The following is a 25567-nucleotide window of genomic DNA, read 5'->3' as shown; positions in this document are numbered from 1 at the left end:
CCCACGCACATGAAAAGCCCACAGATGACACCAGATACACCGCTCCATCCTACGGCCAACAGACACCAAGCTCACGACATAGCTACGTCATGCAAATGTCCCTCTCTCGTCTACCACACCTGCTCCCTCAGCTTCTGGCATAGACCATGCATGTTATTATGGTTTTAATTTCCTTTTTCAGCAATGCGGAGATTTCGAGACACTGCCTGGCCTACAGCACCCCTAGACCAGGTTCAGGAAGAAGGGGAGACCGCTCCCCCATCACACTGTGTCTCCTCCTCACTCTCTTCACCCTGTAAGGACTATCTGCACCCAGACAAAGAGGAAAGGGGCATGAAAATATACTACATGCAGGTACAAGTGAACAAGGGTGTCGCTGTCTCCTGGAAGACAAAGAAACCCTTGGAGTTGCCTGAAAAGCAGCTGACGATAGAAGAAGTGACCCTTCCTGAGGATGCGTGCACAGTAGGCACTTGCCCCTCTGATGTGTTCACCGAAAGCCTCCTGTCTGACAGTGAGCCCACTGGCGAGGAGAAAGAGTATGAGGAAAGGGCAGAGCCAGGCAGCCCATCAGGGTCACCTGCCGTCGAGGAGAGACCCAGGGCCAAGACACCGGACTGGATGGTGACCATGGAGACCGGCTTCAGGTGCATGGCCTGCTGCCGGGTCTTCCCCACCTTGGAGATCCTCCAGCAGCACGTGAAGGGCGGCGTCCTGCAGGGCTTCAGCTGCCGTGTCTTTCATCTCAACATGGCCCAGTGGATGGGCAATGTGGAATCCGAGAGCACACCTGAGGAGGAGGAGGAGGAGGAGGAAGAGAAGCAAGAAGAAAAGGAGAATGAGGGAGAGCAGCCCACGGGGGAAGGCCCCAGCCCAAAAAGACCCCGCAGGCAGGGTCTTTTCTCTCCTTTGAGTTCCAAACAGCAACTGAGATTCATGGGACAGAAGATCCTGGAAGACGGTGTGGCCGTCCCTTGGAAGAGGTAAGGCTTGAGGCTGGCAGTCTTCTGAGCCTCTGTCACGAGGGCCCAGAGGAGTCTAAGGGAAGGGGCCGCACACATGTGCTGGTTTACCTAATGGCTCTGCAGTTGCATCAAATGGGACACACCCAGCACTAACAAAGGCATTGACCTCTGTTGACGTAAACAAGAAGGTGGAGCCTTTTCCTAGGAGTTTTCTCAGGGTCTGCACGATGGACCTCAACTCTTAGAGGACGTACTGCCAGCAGCTCCTTCTCGGCAGAGAGAGCCAGGAGTGGTCTCAAGAGAGGACAGGGGCCCTTGCAGGACCAGAACTTTGAGGTCTGAGAGCCTTGGGCCTGAGCCGAGATCTCACCCTGACCACTGTACCTAGCCTTCTGTGACAAAGAGGAATATGAAAGAGAGTCACGTGGAAATGAGGTCCCCCGAGATATGGAAATGTTCCAGAACCTTCGTTGCGTGGTAGTTGATCTGGAGCCAAGCTCACTGTGGTGTGTGTGGCTCTGAGCATTAAGGCAATGCTGGAGGGTAACCCTGACCAGCAGAGCTTGGAGTGCTTCTTGTCTCTTCCTGTCCTACCTCATTTGTTTTATCCCTTCCAGGGAGAAGAAAGGACCCTCGGGAGAGTAGCAGACAGAATGCCGTGGTCTGAAGGAGGATGAAGGGACCGGCACTCAGTCTAACATCATATGACAATAGAAGCGTCCTATGCAATAAAGGGCATTTTCCAAACCTTTCCTGGAGCTTTTATTTAATGACATTTTTCTATCTATGCATCTATCTGTCATCTACATCTGTATCTTTCAAGGTTTGTGAACAAGCTTTCACATAAGCACTAGAGACGTCCGCCAGCATCTTCCAGAAGAGGCCTGCAAATTGCTGGGGACTCCTCACAAATAGGGAACGGCCACAACCCCTGCCACACAGACTATGCGCGTGGCCCTCCTGACGTACTCCCACTCTCTCTCTGAATTTCCCAACGTCTGAGATGAGGGTGCTGGCTGGAGGCAATGATCATGTGCAGGCTGAATCTTCTCCAGATTCTGATTCTCTTCCTGGGCATATCGTCCTCAAGCACAGTCTCCATGTCCCTGGCCACACTGATCTCTCTCCTTCAGTCCTTCCCTCCCTCCCTCTCCTGCCTCCCAGTGCAGAGAATACTTTTTTGCATTTGAGACGACATTTATTTTTGGTTCACAGAATTCTCACCTGTTCTACTGTGGCCTCCGTTGTGAACATTCCAAAGCTGAGACTTTTCTGTTTTTCTCCCTCATTTCTGCTGAGTCTTTACCTTCCTAATGCAGTGAACTCACAGTGCCTAGCTGACTGGATGGGGAAAATGTTCCAGGGAGCAAAGAGAAATAATAAAAGAATATATCAGTTAATTTTTCATAGTGTTATCCAACTACATATTTTTAAAATTTTGGAATAATATTAGGAATCTTCTCTTTATAAAAAACTGAATTATCAGGCTTCCCTGGTGGAGCAGTGGTTAAGAATATGCCTGCGAATGCAGGGGACATCGGTTCGAGCCCTGTTCTGGGAAGATCCCACGTGCCACGGAGTAACTAAGCCCACGCGCCACAACTACTGAGCCTGCGCTCTAGAGCCCGTGCCACATCTACCGAGCCCACGTGCCACAACTACAGAAGCCTGCGTGCCTAGAGCCCATGCTCCGCAACAAGAGAAGCCACTGCAATGAGAAGCCCGTGCACCACAGCGAAGAGGAACCCCCGCTCACTGCAACTAGAGAACGCCCGCTAGCAGCAACAAAGACCCAATGCAGCCCCAAATAAATTAATTAATTTTTAAAAATTGAATTAGTTTCAAGGGTACAATGTATAAAAGTACAATAAAAGCCCCCCTTCATAACCCCCCAACCCTACTCTCAAGATGGAATAGATATGCTGTGATACAATTTATAGTCGTAGTACTACTCCTCCTCCCACCACATCCGAAATCCTCTGAGCCAGGAGCAGCAGCTTCCTTTCACAATGCTAGGACCCGCCACAAGACACATGATAATCCCTTTGGACATTTCAAGGAGCGGCACCAAGGGAACAGTACTGGGGAAATGCCACTGACAGCTCAGAATATCCATGGCATTTCTAGAGCCTCGGCACTGCTCTCGCTCTGGGAATGAAGATCCAAAAAGCACATCGGAGAATGTTCATAGTTGTAAACAAGCTCCACCTTTGAAACACAATCTACATAGAACCACATATACAAGCCTGCACGATGGATGAAGCCAAGGTCTCCTCCATGATTTCCCTTCTGACCACCTTATTGTCTCCTCAACCATAAAAGGTGAACTTGAAACTCAGGACCTTGCCTTGTCACCAGAAACATCCAAGCTTGGATCAGTCTTTCTAAGACCAGATACTTGCTCTCTGAACTATTAGAGACTTGTCACATACACACAGGTAGAACAGGATTATTTCTATCTACCTGGGGACATGGAGTCTTTCACATTGCTCCTGTTAAAACTCTCACAACAGCAAAACTTTACCTACAAAGGGTTCAAGCTATGACACTCCCAACTTCCACAAACCTCCTCAGCTCTGGTGAGTCACATGCAGCCAATTCCAGGAATTGGAAACATGGTTGTGAGGATGAAACTGACTTTGGGGCTCCCCTTGGATATGGTCTTCCAGACTTACCAAAAGGCCATTAAGAGGAATGTTTACCCAACCTCAGGGAAACCCGAGGCAGTACTTGCAGTCAAGGGCTGGCCATGGCTTCTGAGCTACATCCAAAAAGAATTTCATACTGTACCTGGATCTGCTGAAGCCATTTCTGAATGTACGAGAGCCAGCATGTACCGCTCCTCAACTGCCTCCATTGTGGATCATCAGTAGGGCTGTCAGATTTAGTACATAAAAATACAGGATACACAGTTAAACTTGAACTTCACATGAATAATAAGTCATTATTTTTAGTATAAGTAGATCCTATGAACTATTTGGGGCATACTTATCTTCAAAATGTACTCGTTGTTTTTCAAACATTCATATTTAACTAAACAGCCTATATTTTATCTGTCAACCCTACTCAGCAGAAATGATGGAGGCTCATAGAGATCCAGGAGACGCCTCAGCGCCTCCTCAGCTTTTATTTCTACGTCCTGGACAGCGAGCACGAACCTTCCACTCCGTCATTGGCTAGAATGGAGGATATTCTCTGTTTTAGAGCTTTTTCTACTTGTCATTGTTATTATCTTCCTTATTTTAAAGAGATGTTTATTTTTTCCCAATCTTAATAGCTCATCCAAAAGTATTTCAAAGTTCATTAGACAAGGGAAAAACAACATGGTTCTGAAAAGTGAAGGAAACCGCCTGGTGTTTAGTAAAGAAGTAGTAGGGAGATTGAAAAAGCCAAACTTAATAAGCAGATCTCTCCAAGGGTATTTTCAGAGCTTGATACCCTCCCACACCCTGAAAATATTATTACATCAAGAATGTAGAACTGCTAACCAAATGTAAGGCTCCCATATGATTCTATCAAACTGAGGATGCTTCTTTACTAAGCAGTGAGCACACTTGCTGTCCCAGGGACCTTGGCAGTTGCAACGTAGGGCTCTTCCCTTTGGGATGGAAACAGCAAGTTTTCCTGTGGTCTACACGCTGGCCCCCAAAATACTACACTCCCAATACTTGTCAACTTTAAGTATTTTCCTACATATCTCCATTTTTCTGTTACTATTTGGACTACATCCTAGACTTGACACTACATAAATTGCATTCAAGAAGCTATTTTTAAAAGTTGGTAGGAAACCTTAAATCTATGGCTTGCAGTCCCTGGCTTACTTTCATCCAGGTGCATAAGGGTTTTCAAAAGTAGTCAGGTTAGTTACCCCGTATCACAGCCCCACGCTTGTGTCACAGATATAAAAATGGAACATGATATTTAAGGTTTTAGTTGTCAAATCATCAAGCCTCCCAGACAGAGGCAACAGAGCAAAATGATTACAGAGGCATGGATTTTGATTTGCTCCAGTGTCTTGGGCAAGTCACTTGGCCTCTGTATTTATTTGTACTTATCTGCACTTATCTGTCACTTGGGGGTCATAATTGTACCTGGTCCATGGGTACGCTGTACAAATGATCTGTAAAGTAGTTACAAGAAACCGACACAGAGTAAGCACTCCACAGACATTGGCTATTAGCTATTGGAAATAGTTCTCCGTGAAACAGATGACTTTATCAGTGGATGACTCGGTGGGAGACAGTGAATCACAGAATCACAGCATGTTGAAAGTGACCTAGTTCACACTCTTATGTGAAAAAAAGAAAAGTGTGCATGGGTAGAAAATGTCTGAAACTTTACCTAACAAATAGTTCATCATGTTAGCATTGAGGATTAGAATAAATCAGGAAAGGAGGAAAGAAAAACTTGAGTGTAATTCAATTTCTCTATCATTTGTGTTTCTACACTGAGACTCTGAATACACTGGAAGTGCAATTTTTTTTAATGTGGCGGGATAAAGGTTTTCAAGTTTTCCTGATCCATCCATATTATTATCTCAGAATTGCTGGCATTTCTTGCCATCTTTGGATCTACACCCATGTGAGTCAGTGGGCCATTCTGGACGGAGGAGATAATCGAGCAGAAGTGAAGTGAGAGGAAAGGAGAGAAAAGATTTTCTCTTTTCTCTTCAAAGAGGAAAGGTCTTTGGAATGGGAACAACTCACAACCAAACTTTGGGGAAAGGATGTGATGGAAAATGAGACAAACATCCTACCCCTGTGATGAGAAGGATTCCCTGGGCTGGATGGAGGGAGGTCACAGGTGGCTGGACAAGGAAACCAACTAGGGAGAAACACACACAAGTGCAGGGCAAACACCCTGAGGCCACTCAGCCTGACTCCATGCAAACATGTGTCCAGCAGCCAGCCCTTCACCTGTGGCTCCCCAGCAAGACAGGTACCTCGGGGTGCCAACTCATTCTGAGTCCATTATGCCTGGCCATTCATAAACCGCTGTCTAACGTGTGAGGAATAAACTCTCAATGTTTATGAGGAAACTGGGGAAGAAGATTGAAAGGTTACTTAAACGGAAAAAAAAGAAATTCAGGAAGGCAGGATGGTAGAGAGACAAGAAAAAGACCTTAAAAGATGGAAAGGATTTGCCAAAGAAGAGAAAGAAAAAGAAATGATTCCGAATGGGTTAACCTGTAGCTAGGAAGTTAAGAAAGATTATTGATGGGTGAAGACTATGGAATAAAGCGAATAAAATTTATCCAAAATTAGTGAGAATATGGTAAGCAGCATGATTATCAAATTATGAATTGGCTGCAATGGCATTCTAGGGGGACACTAGGAAGGGGAAGCAAATGTTCCTGAGATGACAGTAGCAGGGGGAAAGTTGTTTCAGGGGAAGATCAGTCTTGCAGAGGGTGTATCAGAGGAGGGCAAGTGTGAGCAAGCAAGGAAATACTAAGTGTATACGGTTCCTTCACTGAGTGCACCCAGCCCCGCGGTCAGCCTTGAGAACAAGCAGGACTTCAGGTACTGGAGCTACATTTCAGTCATCAAGACTTGAGAAGACACCCTTAACTCAGGTCTTCTCTTCAAACTCCATCTTTCCTCCTTGACCTTCATTTGGCCTCTTCCCTTACCCTCCAGCTGTGGACTGAGGCCACAGAGCAAGATGGGTCACTAGTGTCCTCCATCCCCTGGCGACTGTGGTTCACATCAGTGGAGTACCAACGGCAATAACCAAGTAACAGACACAAGAGTGTATGAAGAAGAAGAGATTCTGATAAGGCTTTCTGTGACAGTGTGGGCCAAGTCGGCTCTATATGGCTGGTATCACGTGAATTATGAGCAGCCTTAGGGGAGAAGTCCTCAGAAGGCAGAGCCTGGCTCTCGAGAGGCTCTGTGTGCTCACAGCCCACTCCAAGACCTCAGTTACAGCTGCGGCCCCCAATATCCCTCCCTCTGCCTGCTCACAGTTTTTGAAGTCTTCTTTCCTCCACATTTCTCTTGAGAGGTGGAGGAGGAAGATGAGCTTCAGGCCAGCTCAGACTCCCCTGGGATCCCAGCAGGATGCCTATCATTAACCTTCCTTCTAGGAAGCTCCTAAGATCTTCACATTTGGGGCAGTTCTCATTTCAGCTGTGCTTCAAATTGCTGGCTGGAGACGGCCTGTTGGAAGGTGGCTAAAAGCAAGTAGCAATCCTTCGGGCAGCCTGGCCCTTCTCGACTGTCAGACATCTGCAGGGATATTCTAGGAAATGTTGTTTGTTCTAGAGAAGGGAGGGAAACAATCCAATTGTCCAATAATGCTTGAATGGAAAATAAATGATGCTATATGCATGTGATGAAATAATATCAAACAGTCAAAAATCAAAGACCTAGATCTATATGGATTCACGTGGATAAATCTTGAAAACATAATATTGATTGAAAGAAAATAAGATAAAGAACGTTAGATTGTGATAACAGGTATGTAAGTATTTAAATATTTAAATCAATTCAACATATTGCTTCTATATATATAGATGCAATAAAATAAACTTTATCCAAAGAACACATTATTTACATTTAATATGCTAATTTATCTAGGAGACCCAAAAGAACCCACAGATAAACTAGCAGGAACTAATAAGACAGTTCAACAAGGCACACACATACAAGATCAATAAATTTTAAAAATCAATCAGGCTCCTCTACACTGGCGATAACAAATTAGAAACTGTAAAAGAAAATAAGAAAAAAAGAAGATCTAAAAAGAGTCACAAGAGCCATATAAATTATTTAGAGCTAAGCATACGTAGAAGGCAATATAACTAACAAACTGAGTACGAACAGTTAAACTCCGCCCAACCCAAGGTTAGGAAAAGACTGTTGTTACTGTGTGAGAACAGACCGTCTTCTTAAGGAGCAGATCAGTAAGTGAGAGTGACTCAAAGAAACACAGCATTTGAAAAGTCAGCTAGTCCAAGCCTCTTGATCGCAGATACAGAAGCTGAAGCCCAGATAGGTTGAGTTACTTGCTAAAGGGCCCAGTGTCCTGATTCAAGGACTAGCATTTTTCACTCATTCATAAGACACAATCAAATGCAGTACCTTGGAAAGAGATGGGGAAAAAATGAAGAAATCAATTATATAGTTCCTCATCTTTAAGTACAGAAATAGCTGTGACAAAATTACACGTATTGAGGGAAAATTGAAGTGCAGAGTTTAAAATGTCAATAATCCACAGGGAAACTGGAGACCATTTAAAACATTCATATTAAATCTCTCTAGAAAAGACATTAAAAGATGTCCAATCAAAATGTGAATTTCCTAATAGACATGGTATGATACAATTTATAATAGATATGGTATGAACCTTTCCCTTTCACGGGAAAGCATCGGCTGGGAAAAAGGAATTGTTCTTGAAAATGGGGCCTGTGCTACTGCAGACACTGTGCTCACCCTAGGTCCACCGAATGCACTGATGTCAGCACTGAGGTCACAGAATTCCGCTGTGCGCCTGGAAACCTTGCAAACATAACAGCCCTGGTGAGCACTAGGCAGTACTGCTGGTTCACTAAGTGGTACAAGTTTTTCAGCCATTTAGGAGACTTGACTATTTTTGTTTGTATTGAATCATTTCAACGGATTGCCCAAGAGCCAAGAAGGGCAAACCTGTAGGGAAGAGGAGGAGTTGGACATCTCTTGAGGCATCTTCTAAGGGAGACTTCTAGTTGGTAGGATGGAACGGCGACAAAAGAGGAAACTTCTGGAAAATGAAGAGTCCCAGGAAACTGCCGAGAACGGAGGAGGTATGTGGAGGGCAACTTGTCTGGGGCACATGGGTTTCTGCCAAACTGAAGCTTCTCTAGGAAGCCGGGGACTGAGAACGTGTCACCTGTGAAGCAGGGAGCGAGAGACCTTGTCTCACTGATGCTGCCGTATCTATCTGGAGGGCCCCTGGGGTGTGAGATGGCACAGAACGGCCAGATGCCCCCTGGGAGATGGGAGGTCAGCTCCGCTGGTCTGAGGACTCTCTCCTGGGGCAGCCGGGCCTGGAGCTTTGTCGGACTCACAGCAGGCTGCATCCTGCTTGCACAGACCTAGAGGTGCAGCTTTTCTCAGTCCCCGATTTCTCTCTTATTCTCTTGGATCTTTCCCTGGGGTCATGAGGTGGGGGATGTGAAGGATGCAAGGATGCTGAGAGAGACCCATGAGTTACTTGGCCTCTTTTACCAAAGTGGAAAGAGAAGCCCCATGAGTTGAAGGCCCTGTTGAAAAATATCTTGACAAGTGGAATGCACTTTGAAAGAAGATTGTTTGTCTAGCGATGGTGTCATATTGAAAGCAAGGAGGATTTATTCCTTCAACAGGAAGAATTTCCCAAAGGAGATCAAGGGAAGGGAAGGGTTTTCCAGAGACTGAGACCGAGTGAGCGGGGGTGAGAAATGGCCTCAGGGTCCTGCGGGGAGCTCTGAGAGCCACGGGCCACGTGGTGCCTGCGTGCATTAAATGTAGGCGAGTAGCTTGCCCTGGGAGAGGGGTGGTCACCCCAGAGCTCCAGCTAGAGGCCTCTGCCCCAGATTAGAGCCCAGTAGCTCCTACCGGGCCCAGGGCCCTGCAGACTGTAGGATGGGCCCTGGGAATGGAGCTCTAGACAGCAGGCAGATTTCCAGGCAGTGGCTGGGACAGGCTGGGGAAGGCAATGACTGCCCCTGACCATTCAGAATATTTTGCTCTATGTTCCTGTGTGTGTGTGTGTGTGTGAGTGTGTGTGTGTGTGTGTGGTAGTGCAGAGAAGAGCGAGATGAATGGGGTTAGAGTGCTTACCAGATATAAAGTCTGCGTGGTAAAGTTCTTGTCACCCTGCCTGGACATGGCTGACACTCGGTGTACGTAAGAGTGTATACAGAATTCTTGTTAGGGGTGTTTTATGAGACAGTAACTCATACACCCATGTACACTCTGATGCAGCAAAAATATCACACACCCCACATATAACTTCCTTAGTAAACCACACACAGCACATGGAGGTATATACACGGATCCCTCCTGTACTACGTTCTCATACAAACCACCTGTATCACAATCCTCTCCTCCAACACCAAACGCTGGAGATGAGATATGTATATAGACACACACACTATACATATAGGACACACACACACACACACTATATATATATATATATATATATATATATATATATATATATATATATATATATATATATATATATATATCTCCACAACTCTTGCACAAACACAGCTAACTTCAGCCATCGCTAAATACCTCTGTAAGAACCAGTCACGTGTCATACACACCACACTCGTAACACATTCTTGAGTAATGCCAGACCCGCTTTGTACAAACCACAGTAAACCACAGTCTCAGTAACCCATGTCAGGATTGCCAGAGAAAATATGGGCTATCGAGTTCAATTTGAATTCCAGATAAAGAACAAGTAATTTTTCAGTATCAGTATGTGCCAAATATTGTATGGGCCATACTTACACTAAAACTAAGTAAGAACAAATACTGCATGGGAATACTTACACTAAAAAATTATTCTGGGTTTATCTGAAACTGAAATTTAACTGGGTGCCTTGTATTCTTGTTCGCTAAGTCTGGCAACCCTTATATACTTACCACCAGCTGATGTATTATATATTTATTGTAGTTTTGTTTAGTGTGTGTCTTCCCCTACTAGAATGTGCAGCGTTACCAAAGACTACAACAATGGAAGAGTGCCGGATACACAGGAGTAGCTGCTTACTGAATCTTGGTGAATGAATGAATGAACACGCACCATAAATACAAGCCACACCATGTAATGAGGAAACGTTACATGTCCCAGAATTCCTGACTTGTGAACAGAAAAAATGCACACAAAGGCCACAGACACAGATAGACACATCTGCACTGTGCTCCCCATGCCAACCCCACACTTACCACAGACTTAACTGATACACATCACTCACTCTTCCCACACACTCACAGTCACCACCGAGGCCTACATTACCAACTAGACAGTGAGAGAATAAGTATTGATTGGAATTAAATCCTGGAGGATCCACTGGGAACCACACTCTCAACTGTGTGTATTCACTGCACCTGACACGTGTCACACACTCAGTAAATATTTGTGGACAGACGACTGATGAACCCACCCTGAGCCTTTCATTCCTCCCTCAGGAATCTCGAAGTCACAAGAGGATCCCGCTCGGCTTGGATCCACTGTGGTGGCCCAAGGCTGCAGCCCAGGGGCAGTGGAGGTCTCCTCTGCCCCTAAATACTTCTTCTGTACTTCTACTCCGCTCAAGCTCAGCTACGCTGGTAAGGGCGTGGGGCTCCTCAGGTGAGGGGGTGCTTGGCTGTGAGGCAGGAGGCACACAGATCCCAGGGAGGCTGAGAGGAAATCCAGGGTCATCAGAGGTGATGAGCGCTCTGTGGAGGAGCCTGGGCAGGATGGCTGAGCTGTTCCGAGGGCGTGGATGCCAGCTGAGACTGGGGGGGGGGCGGTGTGAATACTGGTATTACCATGGTGGGGAAGTCAAGGAGCAGGGGCCGGAAAGGTCTGGGCTTGAGGTGGAGGGAAGAGGGACCAGATTAAGCATCTTCAGAGGAAAATGTAGGCTTTGTCTTTGCCTTTGCTTCCAGAGAAGGACAGAGTTCTGCATCATACACCTCCAGCCTGAGAGCAGGACCATCCAGCTCAGGTCCACACAGCTCACACATACATCTGCCCTCCAGGCACAGCCCTTCTCACAGCACACATAAACCCCAAGCACCACAGCCCCATTCCACAAGTAATGCACCACCGATATTCCCAAAATCACACTCCTTGTCATACACGCATCCAGCCGCATCCCTCACATACCACAGCCCTCACCACCATACTCCACACCCCTGTATACAGACACAGCTCCAGTATCCCCCCCACGCACATGAAAAGCCCACAGATGACACCAGATACACCGCTCCATCCTATGGCCAACAGACACCAAGCTCACGACATAGCTACGTCATGCAAATGTCCCTTTCTCGTCTACCACACCTGCTCCCTCAGCTTCCGGCACGGCCCATGCATGTTATTATGGTTTTAATTTCCTTTTTCAGGAATCCGGAGATCACATCGAGACACTGCCCAGCCTAAAGCACCCCTAGCCCAGGTTCAGGAAAAAGGGGAGACTGCTCCCCCATCACACTGTGTCTCCTCCTCACCCTCTTCACCCTGTAAGCACTATCTGCACCCAGACAAAGAGGAAAGGGGCATGAAAATATACTACATGCAGGTACAAGTGAACAAGGGTGTCGCTGTCTCCTGGAAGACAAAGAAACCCTTGGAGTTGCCTGAAAAGCAGCTGACGATAGAAGAAGTGACCCTTCCTGAGGATGCGTGCACAGTAGGCACTTGCCCCTCTGATGTGTTCACCGAAAGCCTCCTGTCTGACAGTGAGCCCACTGGGGAGGAGAAAGAGTATGAGGAAAGGGCAGAGCCAGGCAGCCCATCAGGGTCACCTGCAGTCCAGGAGACACCCAGGGCCAAGACACCGGCCTGGATGGTGACCATGGAGACCGGCTTCAGGTGCATGGCCTGCTGCCGGGTCTTCCACACCTCGGAGATCCTCCAGCAGCACGTGAAGGGCGGCGTCCTGGAGGGCTTCGGCTGCCGTGTCTTTCATCTCAACATCGCCCAGTGGATGGCCAATGTGGAATTCGAGAGCACCCCTGAGGAGGAGGGCAGTGTGGAACCCGAGACCAACTCTGAGGACGAGGAGGACGAGGAGGACGAGGAAGAGAAGCTAGAAGGCCCCAGCCCGAAGAGACCCCGCAGGCAGGGTCTTTTCTCTCTTTTGAGTTCCACACAGCAACTGAGATTCATGGGACAGAAGATCCTGGAGATGGTGTGGCCTTGGAAGAGGTAAGGCTTGAGGCTGGCACTCTTCTGAGCCTATGTCACGAAAGGCCCAGAGGAGTCTAAGGGAAGGGGCCGCACACATGTGCTGGTTTACCTAATGGCTCTGCAGTTGCATCAACTTGGGACACACACAGCACTTGCAAAGGAATTGAGCTCTGTTGACTTCAACAAGAATGTGGAGCCTTTTCCTAGGAGTTTTCTCAGGGTCTGCACGATGGACCTCAACTCTTAGAGGACGTACCACCAGCAGCTCCTTGTCGGCAGAGAGAGCCAGGAGTGGTCTGAAGAGAGGACAGGGGCCCTTGCAGGACCAGAACTTTGAGGTCTGAGAGCCTTGGGCCTGAGCTGAGATCTAACCCGGACCACTGGACCTAGCCTTCTGTGACAAAGGGGAATATGAAAGAGAGTCACGTGGAAATGAGGTTCCCCGAGATATGGAAGTGTTCCAGAACCTTCGTTGCGTGGTAGTTGATCTGGAGCCAAGCTCACTGTGGTGTGTGTGGCTCTGAGCATTAAGGCAACGCTGGAGGGTAACCCTGACCAGCAGAGCTTGGAGTGCTTCTTGTCTCTTCCTGTTCTACCTCAGTTGTTTTATCCCTTCCAGGGAGAAGAAAGGACCCTCGGGAGAGTAGCAGACAGAATGCCGTGGTCTGAAGGAGGATGAAGGGACCGGCACTCAGTCTAACATCATATGACAATAGGAACGTCCTATGCAATAAAGGGCATTTCCCAAACCTTTCCTGGATGTTTTAGTTAATGACATTTTTCTATCTATGCATCTATCTATCAGTCATCTACATCTGTATCTTTCAAGGTTTGTGAACAAGCTTTCACATAAGCACTAGAGACGTCCGCCAGCATTTTCCAGAAGGAGGCCTGGAAATTGCTGGGGACTCCTCACAAATAGGGAACGGCCACAACCCCTGCCACACAGACTATGCGCGTGGCCCTCCTGACGTACTCCCACTCTCTCTCTGAATTTCCCAAGGTCTGAGATGAGGGTGCTGGCTGGAGGCAATGATCGCGGGCAGGCTGAATCTTCTCCAGATTCTGATTCTCTTCCTGGGCCTATCGTCCTCAAGCACAGTCTCCATGTCCCTGGTCACACTGATCTCTCTCCTTCAGTCCTTCCCTCCCTCCCTCTCCTGCCTCCCAGTGCAAAGAATACTTTTTTACATTTGAGACGACATTTATTTTTTGTGCACAGAATTCTCACCTGTTCTACTGTGGCCTCTGTTTTGAACATTCCAAAGCTGAGAATTTTCTTTTTTTCTCCCTCATTTCTGCTGAGTCTTTACCTTCCTAATGCAGTGAACTCAGAGTGCCTAGCTGACTGGAGGGGGAAAAAAATCCAGGCAGCAAAGAGAAGTAATAAAAAAAGTATCAGTTAATTTTTCATAGTGTTATCCAACTATATATTTTTAAAATTTTGGATTAATATTAGGAATATACTCTTTATAAAAAACTGAATTATCGGGCTTCCCTGGTGGAGCAGTCGTTAAGAATATGCCTGCGAATGCAGGGGACATGGGTTCGAGCCCTGGTCTGGGAAGATCCCACGTGCCACGGAGTAACTAAGCCCGCGCGCCACAACTACTGAGCCTGCGCTCTAGAGCCCGTGTGCCACATCAACCGAGCCCACGTGCCACAACTACGGAAGCCTGCGTGCCTAGAGCCCGTGCTCCGCAACAAGAGAAGCCACTGCAATGAGAAGCCCGTGCACCACAGCCAAGAGGAGCCCCCGCTCACTGCAACTAGAGAACGCCCGCTAGCAGCAACAAAGACCCAATGCAGCCCCAAATAAATTAATTAATTTTTAAAAATTGAATTATTTTCAAGGGGACAATGTATAAAAGTACAATAAAAACCGCCCTTCATAACCCCCCAACCCCACTCTCAAGATGGAATCGATATGCTGTGATACAATTTATAGTCGTAGTACTACTCCTCCTCCCACCGCAGCCAAAATCCTCTGAGCCCGGTGCAGCAGCTTCCTTTCACAATGCTAGGACCCGCCACAAGACACATGATAATCCCTTTGGACATTTCAAGGAGCAGCACCAAGGGAACAGTACCTGGGAAATGTCACTGACAGCTCAGAATATCCATGGCATTTCTAGGGCCTCGGCACTGCTCTCGCTCTGGGAATGAAGGTCCAAAAAGCACATTGGAGAATGTTCGTAATTGTAAACAAGCTCCACCTTTGAAACACAATCTAGATAGAACCAAATATACAAGCCTGCACAATGGATGAAGCCAACGTCTTCTCCATGATTGCCCTTCTGACAACTTTGTTGTCTCCTCAACCATAAAAGGTGAACTTCAAACTCACGACCTTGCCTTGTCACCAGAAACATCCAAGCTTGGATCACTCTTTCTAAGACCAGATATTTGCTCTGTGAACTATTAGAGACTTGTCACATACACAGAAGTAGAACAGGATTATTTCTATCTACCTGGGGACCTGGAGACTTTCACATTGCTCCTGTTAAAACTCTCAGAACACCAAAACTTTACCTACAAAGGGTTCAAGCTATGACACTCCCAATTTTCACAAACCTCCTCATCTCTTGTGAGTCACATGCAGCCAATTCCAGGAATTGAAAACATGGTTGTGAGGATGAAACTGACTTTGGGGCTCCCCTTGGATATGGTCTTCCAGACTTACCAAAAGGCCATTAAGAGGACGGTTTACCCCACCTCAGGGAAACCCGAGGCAGTACTTGCAGTCAAGGGCTGGCCATGGCTTCTGAGCTACATCCAGAAAGAATTTCATACTGTACCTGGATCTGCTGAAGCCATTTCTGACTGTCCGAGAGCCAGCATGTACCGCTCCTCAACTGCCTCCATTGTGGATCATCAGTAGGGCTTTCAGATTTACTAAATAAAAATACAGGATACCCAGTTAAACTTGAACTTCACATGAATAGTAAGTCATCACTTTTAGTATAAGTAGATCCTATGTACTATTTGGGGCATACTTATCTTCAAAATATACTCGTTGTTTTTCTGACATTCATATTTAACGGAACAGCCTATATTTTATCTGTCAACCCTACTCATCAGAAATGATGGAGTCTTATAGAGATGCAAGAGATGCCTCAGAGCATCCTCAGCTTTTACTTCTATGTCCTGGACAGTGAGCACGAGCTTCCCACTCACATTAATTGGCTATAATGGAGTATATTCTCCATTTTAGAGCCTTTTGTACTTGTCATTGTTATCATCTTCCTTATTTTAAAGAGAGGTTTATTTTTTTCCAAACTTAATAGCTCATCCAAAAGTATTTGGAAGTTCATTCGACAAGGGAAAAACAACATGATTCTGAAAAGTGAAGGAAACTGCCTGGTGTTTAGTAAAGAAGTATTAGGGAGATTGAAAAAGCCAAACTTAATAAGCAAATCTCTCCAAGGGTATTTTCAGAGCTTGATACCCTCCCACACCCTGAAAATATTATTACATCAAGAAGGTAGAACCTGCTAACCAAATGTAAGGCTCCCATATGATTCTATCAAACTGAGGATGCTTCTTTACTAAGCAGTCAGCACACTTGCTGCCCCAGGGACCTTGGCAGTTGCAATACAGAGCTCTTCCCTTTGGGATGGAAACAGCAAGTTTTCCTGTGGTCTACACGCTGGCCCCAAAAATACTACGCTCCCAATATTTGTCAACTTTAAGTATTTTTCTACATATCTCCATTTTTCTGTTACTATTTGGACTACATCCTAGCCTTGACATTACATAAATTGCATTCAAGAAGCTATTTTTAAAAGTTGGTAGGAAATCTTAAATCTATAGCTTACAGTCCCTGGCTTACTTTCATCCAGGTGCATAAGGGTTTTCAAAAGTAGTCAGGTTTGTTACCCCGTATCACAGCCCCACGCTTTTGTCAGAGATACAAAAATGGAACATGGTATTTAAGGTTTTAGTTGCCAAATCATCAAGCCTCCCAGACAGAGGCAATAGAGCAAAATGATTACAGAGGCATGGATTTTGATTTGCTCCAGTGTCTTGGGCAAGTCACTTGGCCTCTGTATTTATTTGTACTTATCTGCCCTTTTCTGTCCCTTGGGAGTTATAATTGTACCTAGTCCATGGGTATGTTGTACAAATGATCTGTAAAGTAGTTAGAAGAAACCGACACAGAGTAAGCACTCCACAGACATTGGCTATTAGCTACTGGAAATATTTCTCCATGAAACAGATGACTTTATCAGTGGATGACTCGGTGGGAGACAGTGAATCACAGAATCACAGCATGTTGAAAGTGACCAAGTTCACACTCTTATGTGAAAAAAAGAAAAGTGTGCATGCGTAGAAAATGTCTGAAAGTTTACATAACGAATAGTTCATCATGTTAACTTTGAGGATTAGAATAAATCAGGAAAGGAGGAAAGAAAAACTTGAGTGTCATTCAATTTCTACATCATTTGTGTTTCTATACTGAGACTCTGAATACACTGGAAGTGCAATTTTTTTTTAACGTGGCGGGATAAAGGTTTTCAAGTTCTCCTGATACATCCGTATTATTATTTCAGAATTGCTGGCATTTCTTGCCATCTTCGGATCTACACCCATTTGAGTCAGTGGGCCATTCTGGACGGAGGAGATAATAGAGCAGAAGTGAAGTGAGAGGAAAGGAGAGACAAGATTTTCTCTTTTCTCTTCAAAGAGGAAAGGTCTTTGGAATGGGAACAACTCACAACCAAACTTTGGGGAAAGGATGTGATGGAAAACGAGACAAACATCCTACCCCTGTGATGAGAAGGATTCCCTGGGCTCGATGGAGCGAGGTCACAGGTGGCTGGACAAGGAAACCAACTAGGGAGAAACACACACAAGTGCAGGGCAAACACCCCGAGGCCACTCAGCCTGACTCCATGCAAACATGTGTCCAGCAGCCAGCCCTTCACCTGTGGCTCCCCAGCAAGACAGGTACCTCGGGGGTGCCAACTCATTCTGAGTCCATTATGCCTGGTCATTCATAAACCGCTGTCTAACTTGTGAGGAATAACCTCTCAATGTTTATGAGGAAATTGGGGAAGGAGATTGGAAGGTTACTTAAATGGAAAAAAAAAAAGAGTTCAGGAAGGCAGGATGGTAGAGAGAAAAGAAAAGGACCTTAAAAGATGGAAAGGATTTGCCAAAGAAGAGAAAGAAAAAGAAATGATTCCGAATGGGTTAACCTGCACCTAGGAAGCTAAGGAAGATTATTGATGTGTGAAGACTATGGAATAAAATGAATAAAATTTATCAGAAGTTGCTGAGACTATGGTAAGAAGCATGATTATCAAATTATGAATTGGCTGAAATGGCATTCTAGGGGGACACTAGGAAGGGGAAACAAATGTTCATGAGATGACAGTGGCAGGTGGAAAGTTGTTTCAGGGGAAGATCAGTCTTGCAGAGTGTGTATCAGAGGAGGGCAAGTGTGAGCAAGCAAGGAAATACTAAGTGTATACGGTTCCTTCACTGAGTGCACCCAGCCCCGTGGTCAGCCTTGAGAACAAGCAGGACTTCAGGTACTGGAGCTACATTTCAGTCATCAAGACTTGAGAAGACACCCTTAACTCAGGTCTTCTCTTCAAACTCCATCTTTCCTTCTTGACCTTCATTTGGCCTCTTCCCTCACCCTCAAGCTGTGGACTAAGGCCACAAGAGCAAGATGGGTCACTAGTGTCCTCCATCCCCTAGCGACTGTGCTTCACATCAGTGGAGTACCGAAGGCAATAACCAAGTAACAGACACAAGAGTGTATGAAGACGAAGAGATTCTGATAAGGCTTTCTGTGACAGTGTGGGCCGAGTCAGCTGTATATGCCTGCTATCACCTGAAGGATGAGCAGCCTTAGGGGAGAAGTGCTCAGAAGGCAGAGCCTGGCTCTCTAGAGGCTCTGCGTCCTCACAGCCCACTCCAAGACCTCAGTTGCAGCTTCGGCCCCCAATCTCTCTCCCTCTGCCTACTCACAGTTTTTGAAGTCTTCTTTCCTCCACATTTCTCTTGAGAGGTGGGGGAGGAAGATGAGGTTCAGGCCAGCTCAGACTCCCCTGGGATCCCAGCAGGATGCCTATCATGAACCTCCCACCTTCTAGGAAGCTCCTAAGATCTCCACACTTGGGGGAGGTTTCATTTCATCTGTGCTTCAAATTGCTGGCTGGAGATGGCCTGTTGGAAGGTGGCTAAAAGCAAGTAGGAATCTTCGGGCAGCCTGGCCCTTCTCGACTGTCAGACATCTTCAGGGATATTCTAGGAAACGTTGTTTGTTCTAGAGAAGGGAGGGAAACAATCCAATTGTCCAATAATGCTTGAATGGAAAATAAATGATGCTATACGCATGTGATGAAATAATATCAAACGGTCAAAAATCAAAGACCTAGATCTATATGGACTGATGTGGATAAATCTTGAAAAGATTATATTGATTGAAAGAAAATAAGATGAAGAATCTTAGATTATGATAACAGGTATGTAAGTATTTAAATATTTAAATCAATTCAACATATTGCTTCTATATATAGAGATGCAAGAAAATAAACTTTATCCAAAGAACACATTATTTACATTTAATATGTTCATTTATCTAGGAAACCCAAAAGAACCCACAGATAAACTAGCAGGAACTAATAAGACGGTTCAACAAGGCACACACATACAAGATCAATACATTTAAAAAATCAATCATGCTCCTCTACACTGGCGATAATAAATTAGAAACTGTAAAAGAAAATAAGAAAAAAAGAAGATCTAAAAAGAGTCACAAGAGCCATATAAATTATTTAGAGCTAAGCATACGTAAAAGTAACTATAACTAACAAACTGAGTACGACCACTTAAACTCCGCCCAACCCAAGGATTAAAAAACGCCTGTTCTTACTTTATGAGAACAGGCCCTCTTCTTAAGTAGCAGATCAGTAAGTGAGAGTGAATCAAAGAAACACAGCATTTGAAAAGTCAGCTAGGCCAAGCCTCTCGATCGCACAGACAGAAGCTGAAGCCCAGACAGGTTGAGTTACTTGGTAAAGGGCCCAAGGTCCTGACTCAAGGACTAGCATTTTTCACTAATTCGTAAGATACAGTCAAATTCAGTACCTTGGAAAGAGATGGGGAAAAAATGAAGAAATCAATTATATAGTTACTCATCTTTAAGTACAGAAATAGCCGTGACAAAATTACAGGTATTGAGGGAAAATTGAAGCGCAGAGTTTAAAATGTCAATAATCCACAGGGAAACTGGAGACCATTTAAAATATTCATATTAAATCTCTATATAAGACATTAAAAGATCTCCAATCAAAATGTTCATTTTATAATAGATATGGTATGATACAATTTATAATAGATGTGGTATGAACCTTTCCCTTTCATGGGAAAGGTTCGGCTGGGAAACAGGAATTGTTCTTGAAAACGGGGCCTGTGCTATTGCAGAGACTGTGCTGAACCTAGGTCAACAGAATGCTCCGATGTCATCATTGAGGTCACAGAATCCTGCTGTGCGCCTGGCAACCTTGGAAACTTAACAGCCCTGGTGAGCACTAGGCAGCACTGCTGGTTCAATAAGTGGTACCAGTTTTTCAGCCATTTAGGCGACTTGACTATTTTTATTTGTATTGAATCATTTCAACGGATTGCCCAAGAGCCAACAAGGGCCAACCTGTAGGGAAGAGGAGGAGTTGGACATCTCTCGAGGCATCTTCTAAGGGAGACTTCTAGTTGGTATGATGAAACGGCGACAAAAGAGGAAACATCTGGAAAATGAAGAGTCCCAGGAAACTGCCGAGAACGGAGGAGGTATGTGGGGGGCAACTTGGCTGGGGCACATGGGTTTCTGCCAAACTGAACCTTCTCTAGGAAGCGGGGGACTGAGAACGTGTCACCTGTGAAGCAGGGAGCGAGAGACCTTGTCTCACTGATGCTGCCGTATCCATCCGGAGCGTCCCTGTGGTGTGAGACGGCACAGAACGGCCAGATGCCCCCTGGGAGATGGGAGGTCAGCTCCGCTGCTCTGAGGACTCTCTCCTGGGGCTGCCGGGCCTGGAGCTTTGTCGGACTCACAGCAGGCTGCATCCTGCTTGCACAGACCTAGAGGTGCAGCTTTTCTCAGTCCCCGATTTCTCTCTTATTCTCTTGGATCTTTCGCTGGGGTCATGAGGTGGGGGATGTGAAGGATGCAAGGATGCTGAGACCCATGAGTTGCTCGGCCTCTTTTACCAAAGTGGAAAGAGAAGCCCCATGAGTTGAAGACCCTGTTGAAAAATATCTTGACAAGTGGAATGCAGTTCGAAAGACGATTGTTTGCCTAGGGATGGTGTCATATTGAAAGCAAGGAGGTTTTATTCCTTCAACAGGAACAATTTCCCAAAGGAGACCAAGGGAAGGGAAGGGCTTTCCAGAGACTGAGACCGCGTGGTCAAGGGTGAGAAATGTCCTCAGGGTCCTGCGGGGAGCTCTGAGAGCCACGGGCCACGTGGTGCCTGCGTGCATTAAATGTAGGCGAGTAGCTTGCCCTGGGAGGGGGTGGTCACCCCAGAGATCCAGCTAGAGGTCTCTGCCCCAGATTAGAGCCCAGTAGCTCCTACCAGGCCCAGGGCCCTGGAGACTGTAGGATGGGCCCTGGGAGCGGAGGTCTAGACAGCAGGCAGATTTTCAGGCAGTGGCTGGGACAGGCTGGGGAAGGCAATGACTGCCCCTGACCATTCAGAATATTTTTCTCTATGTTCCTGTGTGTGTGTGGGGGGGGGGTGGGGGGCGGGGGGCGGAGGGGGTAGTGCAGAGAAGAGCAGGATGAATGGGGGTAGAGTGCTTATCAGATATAAACTCTGCGTGGTACAGTTCTTGTCACCCTGCCTGGACCTGGCTGACACTCGGTGTATGTAAGAGTGTATACAGAACTCTTGTTAGGGGTGTTTTATGAGACAGTAACTCATACACCCATGTACACTCTGATACAGCAAAAATATCATACACCCCACATATAACTTCCGTATTAAACCACACACAGCACATGGAGGTATATACACGCATCCCTCCTGTACTACATTCTCATACAACCCACCTGTATCACAATCCTCTCCTCCAACACCAAACGCTGGAGATGAGATATGTATATAGACACACACACTATATATATAGGACACACACACACACACACTATATATATATATCTCCTCAACTCTCGCACAAACACACCTAACTTCAGCCATCTCTAAATACCTCTAAAAGAACCAGTCACGTGTCATACACACCACACTTGTAACACATTCTTGAGTAATGCCAGACCCGCTTTGTACAAACCACAGTAAACCACAGTCTCACTAACCCATGTCAGGGTTGCCAGAGAAAATATGGGCTATCCAGTTCAATTTGAATTCCAGATAAACAACAAGTAATTTTTCAGTATCAGTATGTCCCAAATATTGTATGGGCCATACTTACACTAAAACTAAGTAAGAACAAATACTGCATGGGAATACTTACACTAAAAAATTATTCTGGGTTTATCTGAAACTGAAATTGAACTGGGTGCCCTGTATTTTTCTTCGCTTAGTCTGGCAACCCTTATATACTTACCACCAGCTCAGGTATTATATATTTATTGTAGTTTTGTTTAGTGTGTGTCTTCCCCTACTAGAATGTGCAGCGTTACCAGAGACTACAACAATGGAAGAGTGCCGGATACACAGGAGTAGCTGCTTACTGAATCTTGGTGAATGAATGAATGAACACACACCATAAATACAAGCCACACCATGTAATGAGGAAAAGTTACATGTCCCAGAATTCCTGACTTGTGAACAGAAACCATGCACACAAAGGCCACAGACACAGATAAGACACATCTCCACCGTGCTCCCCATGCCAACCCCACACTTACCACAGACTTAACTGATACACATCACTCACTCTTCCCACATACTCACGGTCACCACCGAGGCCTACATTACCAACAAGACAGTGACAGAGTAAGTACTGATTTGAATTAAATACTGGAGTATCCACTGGGAACCACACTCTCAACTGTGTGTATTCACTGCACCTGACACGTGCCAGACACTCGGTAAGTATTTGTGGACAGAGGACTGATGAACCCACCCTGAGCCTTTCATTCCTCCCTCAGGAATCTCGAAGTCACAAGAGGATCCCCCTCACCTTGGATCCACTGTGGTGGCCAAAGGCTGCAGCCCAGGGGCAGGGGAGGTCTCCTCTGCCTCTACATACTTCTCCTGTGCTTCTTCTCCGCGCAAGCTCATCTACGCTGGTAAGGGCGCGGGGTTCCTCAGGTGAGGGGGTGCTTGGCTGTGAGGCAGGAGGCACACAGATCCCAGGGAGGCTGAGAGGAACCCCAGGGTCATCAGAGGTGATGAGGGCTCTGTGGAGGAGCCTGGGCAGGATGGCTGAGCTGTTACGAGGGCGTGGATCCCAGCTGAGTCTGGGGCGGGGGTGTGTGAATCCTGGTACTACCATGGTGGCGAAGTCAAGGAGCAGGGGCCGGAAAGGTCTGGGCTTGAGGTGGAGGGAAGAGGGACCAGATTAAGCATCTTCAGAGGAAAATGTAGGCTTTGTCTTTGCCTTTGCTTCCCGAGAAGGACAGAGTTCTACATCATAGATCTCCAGCCTGAGAGCAGGACCATCCAGCTCAGGTCCACACAGCTCACACATACATCCGCCCTCCAGGCACAACCCTTCTCAGTGCACACAGAAACCCCAAGCACCACAGCCCCATTCCACAAGGAATGCACCACCGATATTCCCAAAATCACACTCCTCGTCGTACACGCATCCACCAGCGTCGCTCACATACCACAGCCCTCACCACCATACTCCACACCCCTGTATACAGACACCGCTCCAGTATCCCCCCACACGCACAAGAAAAGCCCACAGATGACACCAGATACACCACTCCGTCCTACGGCCAACAGACACCAAGCTCACGACATAGCTACGTCATGCAAATGTCCCTCTCTCGTCTACCACACCTGCTCCCTCAGCTTCTGGCACGGCCCATGCATGTTATTATGTTTTTAATTTCCTTTTTCAGGAATCCGGAGATCACATCGAGACACTGCCCAGCCTAAAGCACCCCTAGCCCAGGTTCAGGAAAAAGGGGAGACTGCTCCCGCATCACACTGTGTCTCCTCCTCACCCTCTTCACCCTGTAAGCACTATCTGCACCCAGACAAAGAGGAAAGGGGCATGAAAATATACTACATGCAGGTACAAGTGAACAAGGGTGTCGCTGTCTCCTGGAAGACAAAGAAACCCTTGGAGTTGCCTGAAAAGCAGCTGACGATAGAAGAAGTGACCCTTCCTGAGGATGCGTGCACAGTAGGCACTTGCCCCTCTGATGTGTTCACCGAAAGCCTCCTGTCTGACAGTGAGCCCACTGGGGAGGAGAAAGAGTATGAGGAAAGGGCAGAGCCAGGCAGCCCATCAGGGTCACCTGCAGTCCAGGAGACACCCAGGGCCAAGACACCGGCCTGGATGGTGACCATGGAGACCGGCTTCAGGTGCATGGCCTGCTGCCGGGTCTTCCACACCTCGGAGATCCTCCAGCAGCACGTGAAGGGCGGCGTCCTGGAGGGCTTCGGCTGCCGTGTCTTTCATCTCAACATCGCCCAGTGGATGGCCAATGTGGAATTCGAGAGCACCCCTGAGGAGGAGGGCAGTGTGGAACCCGAGACCAACTCTGAGGACGAGGAGGACGAGGAGGACGAGGAAGAGAAGCTAGAAGGCCCCAGCCCGAAGAGACCCCGCAGGCAGGGTCTTTTCTCTCTTTTGAGTTCCACACAGCAACTGAGATTCATGGGACAGAAGATCCTGGAGACGGTGTGGCCTTGGAAGAGGTAAGGCTTGAGGCTGGCAGTCTTCTGAGCCTATGTCACGAAAGGCCCAGAGGAGTCTAAGGGAAGGGGCCGCACACATGTGCTGGTTTACCTAATGGCTCTGCAGTTGCATCAACTTGGGACACACACAGCACTTGCAAAGGAATTGAGCTCTGTTGACTTCAACAAGAATGTGGAGCCTTTTCCTAGGAGTTTTCTCAGGGTCTGCACGATGGACCTCAACTCTTAGAGGACGTACCACCAGCAGCTCCTTGTCGGCAGAGAGAGCCAGGAGTGGTCTGAAGAGAGGACAGGGGCCCTTGCAGGACCAGAACTTTGAGGTCTGAGAGCCTTGGGCCTGAGCTGAGATCTAACCCGGACCACTGGACCTAGCCTTCTGTGACAAAGGGGAATATGAAAGAGAGTCACGTGGAAATGAGGTTCCCCGAGATATGGAAGTGTTCCAGAACCTTCGTTGCGTGGTAGTTGATCTGGAGCCAAGCTCACTGTGGTGTGTGTGGCTCTGAGCATTAAGGCAACGCTGGAGGGTAACCCTGACCAGCAGAGCTTGGAGTGCTTCTTGTCTCTTCCTGTTCTACCTCAGTTGTTTTATCCCTTCCAGGGAGAAGAAAGGACCCTCGGGAGAGTAGCAGACAGAATGCCGTGGTCTGAAGGAGGATGAAGGGACCGGCACTCAGTCTAACATCATATGACAATAGGAACGTCCTATGCAATAAAGGGCATTTCCCAAACCTTTCCTGGATGTTTTAGTTAATGACATTTTTCTATCTATGCATCTATCTATCAGTCATCTACATCTGTATCTTTTAAGGTTTGTGAACAAGCTTTCACATAAGCACTAGAGACGTCCGCCAGCATTTTCCA

The 25567-nt window shown here is 46.7% G+C and overlaps 1 long non-coding RNA gene across 1 annotated transcript in view; it reads right to left on the bottom strand.

Annotated features, from left to right (window-relative positions):
- The window catches only part of LOC309816134, a 485423-nt gene that overhangs the window by 459391 nt on the left and 465 nt on the right, over positions 1-25567 (bottom strand). The window contains exon 2 of the long non-coding RNA XR_014295970.1: positions 18828-19125. This is a non-coding gene — a long non-coding RNA (uncharacterized lncRNA). The remainder of the gene's footprint in view (positions 1-18827; positions 19126-25567) is intronic.

Source organism: Mesoplodon mirus (genome assembly GCF_964341445.2).
Source record: "Mesoplodon mirus genome assembly, contig: SUPER_14_unloc_2, whole genome shotgun sequence".
In the NCBI taxonomy this organism is placed as follows: domain Eukaryota; kingdom Metazoa; phylum Chordata; class Mammalia; order Artiodactyla; family Ziphiidae; genus Mesoplodon; species Mesoplodon mirus.
This window is presented reverse-complemented; position numbering and strand designations above follow the sequence as displayed.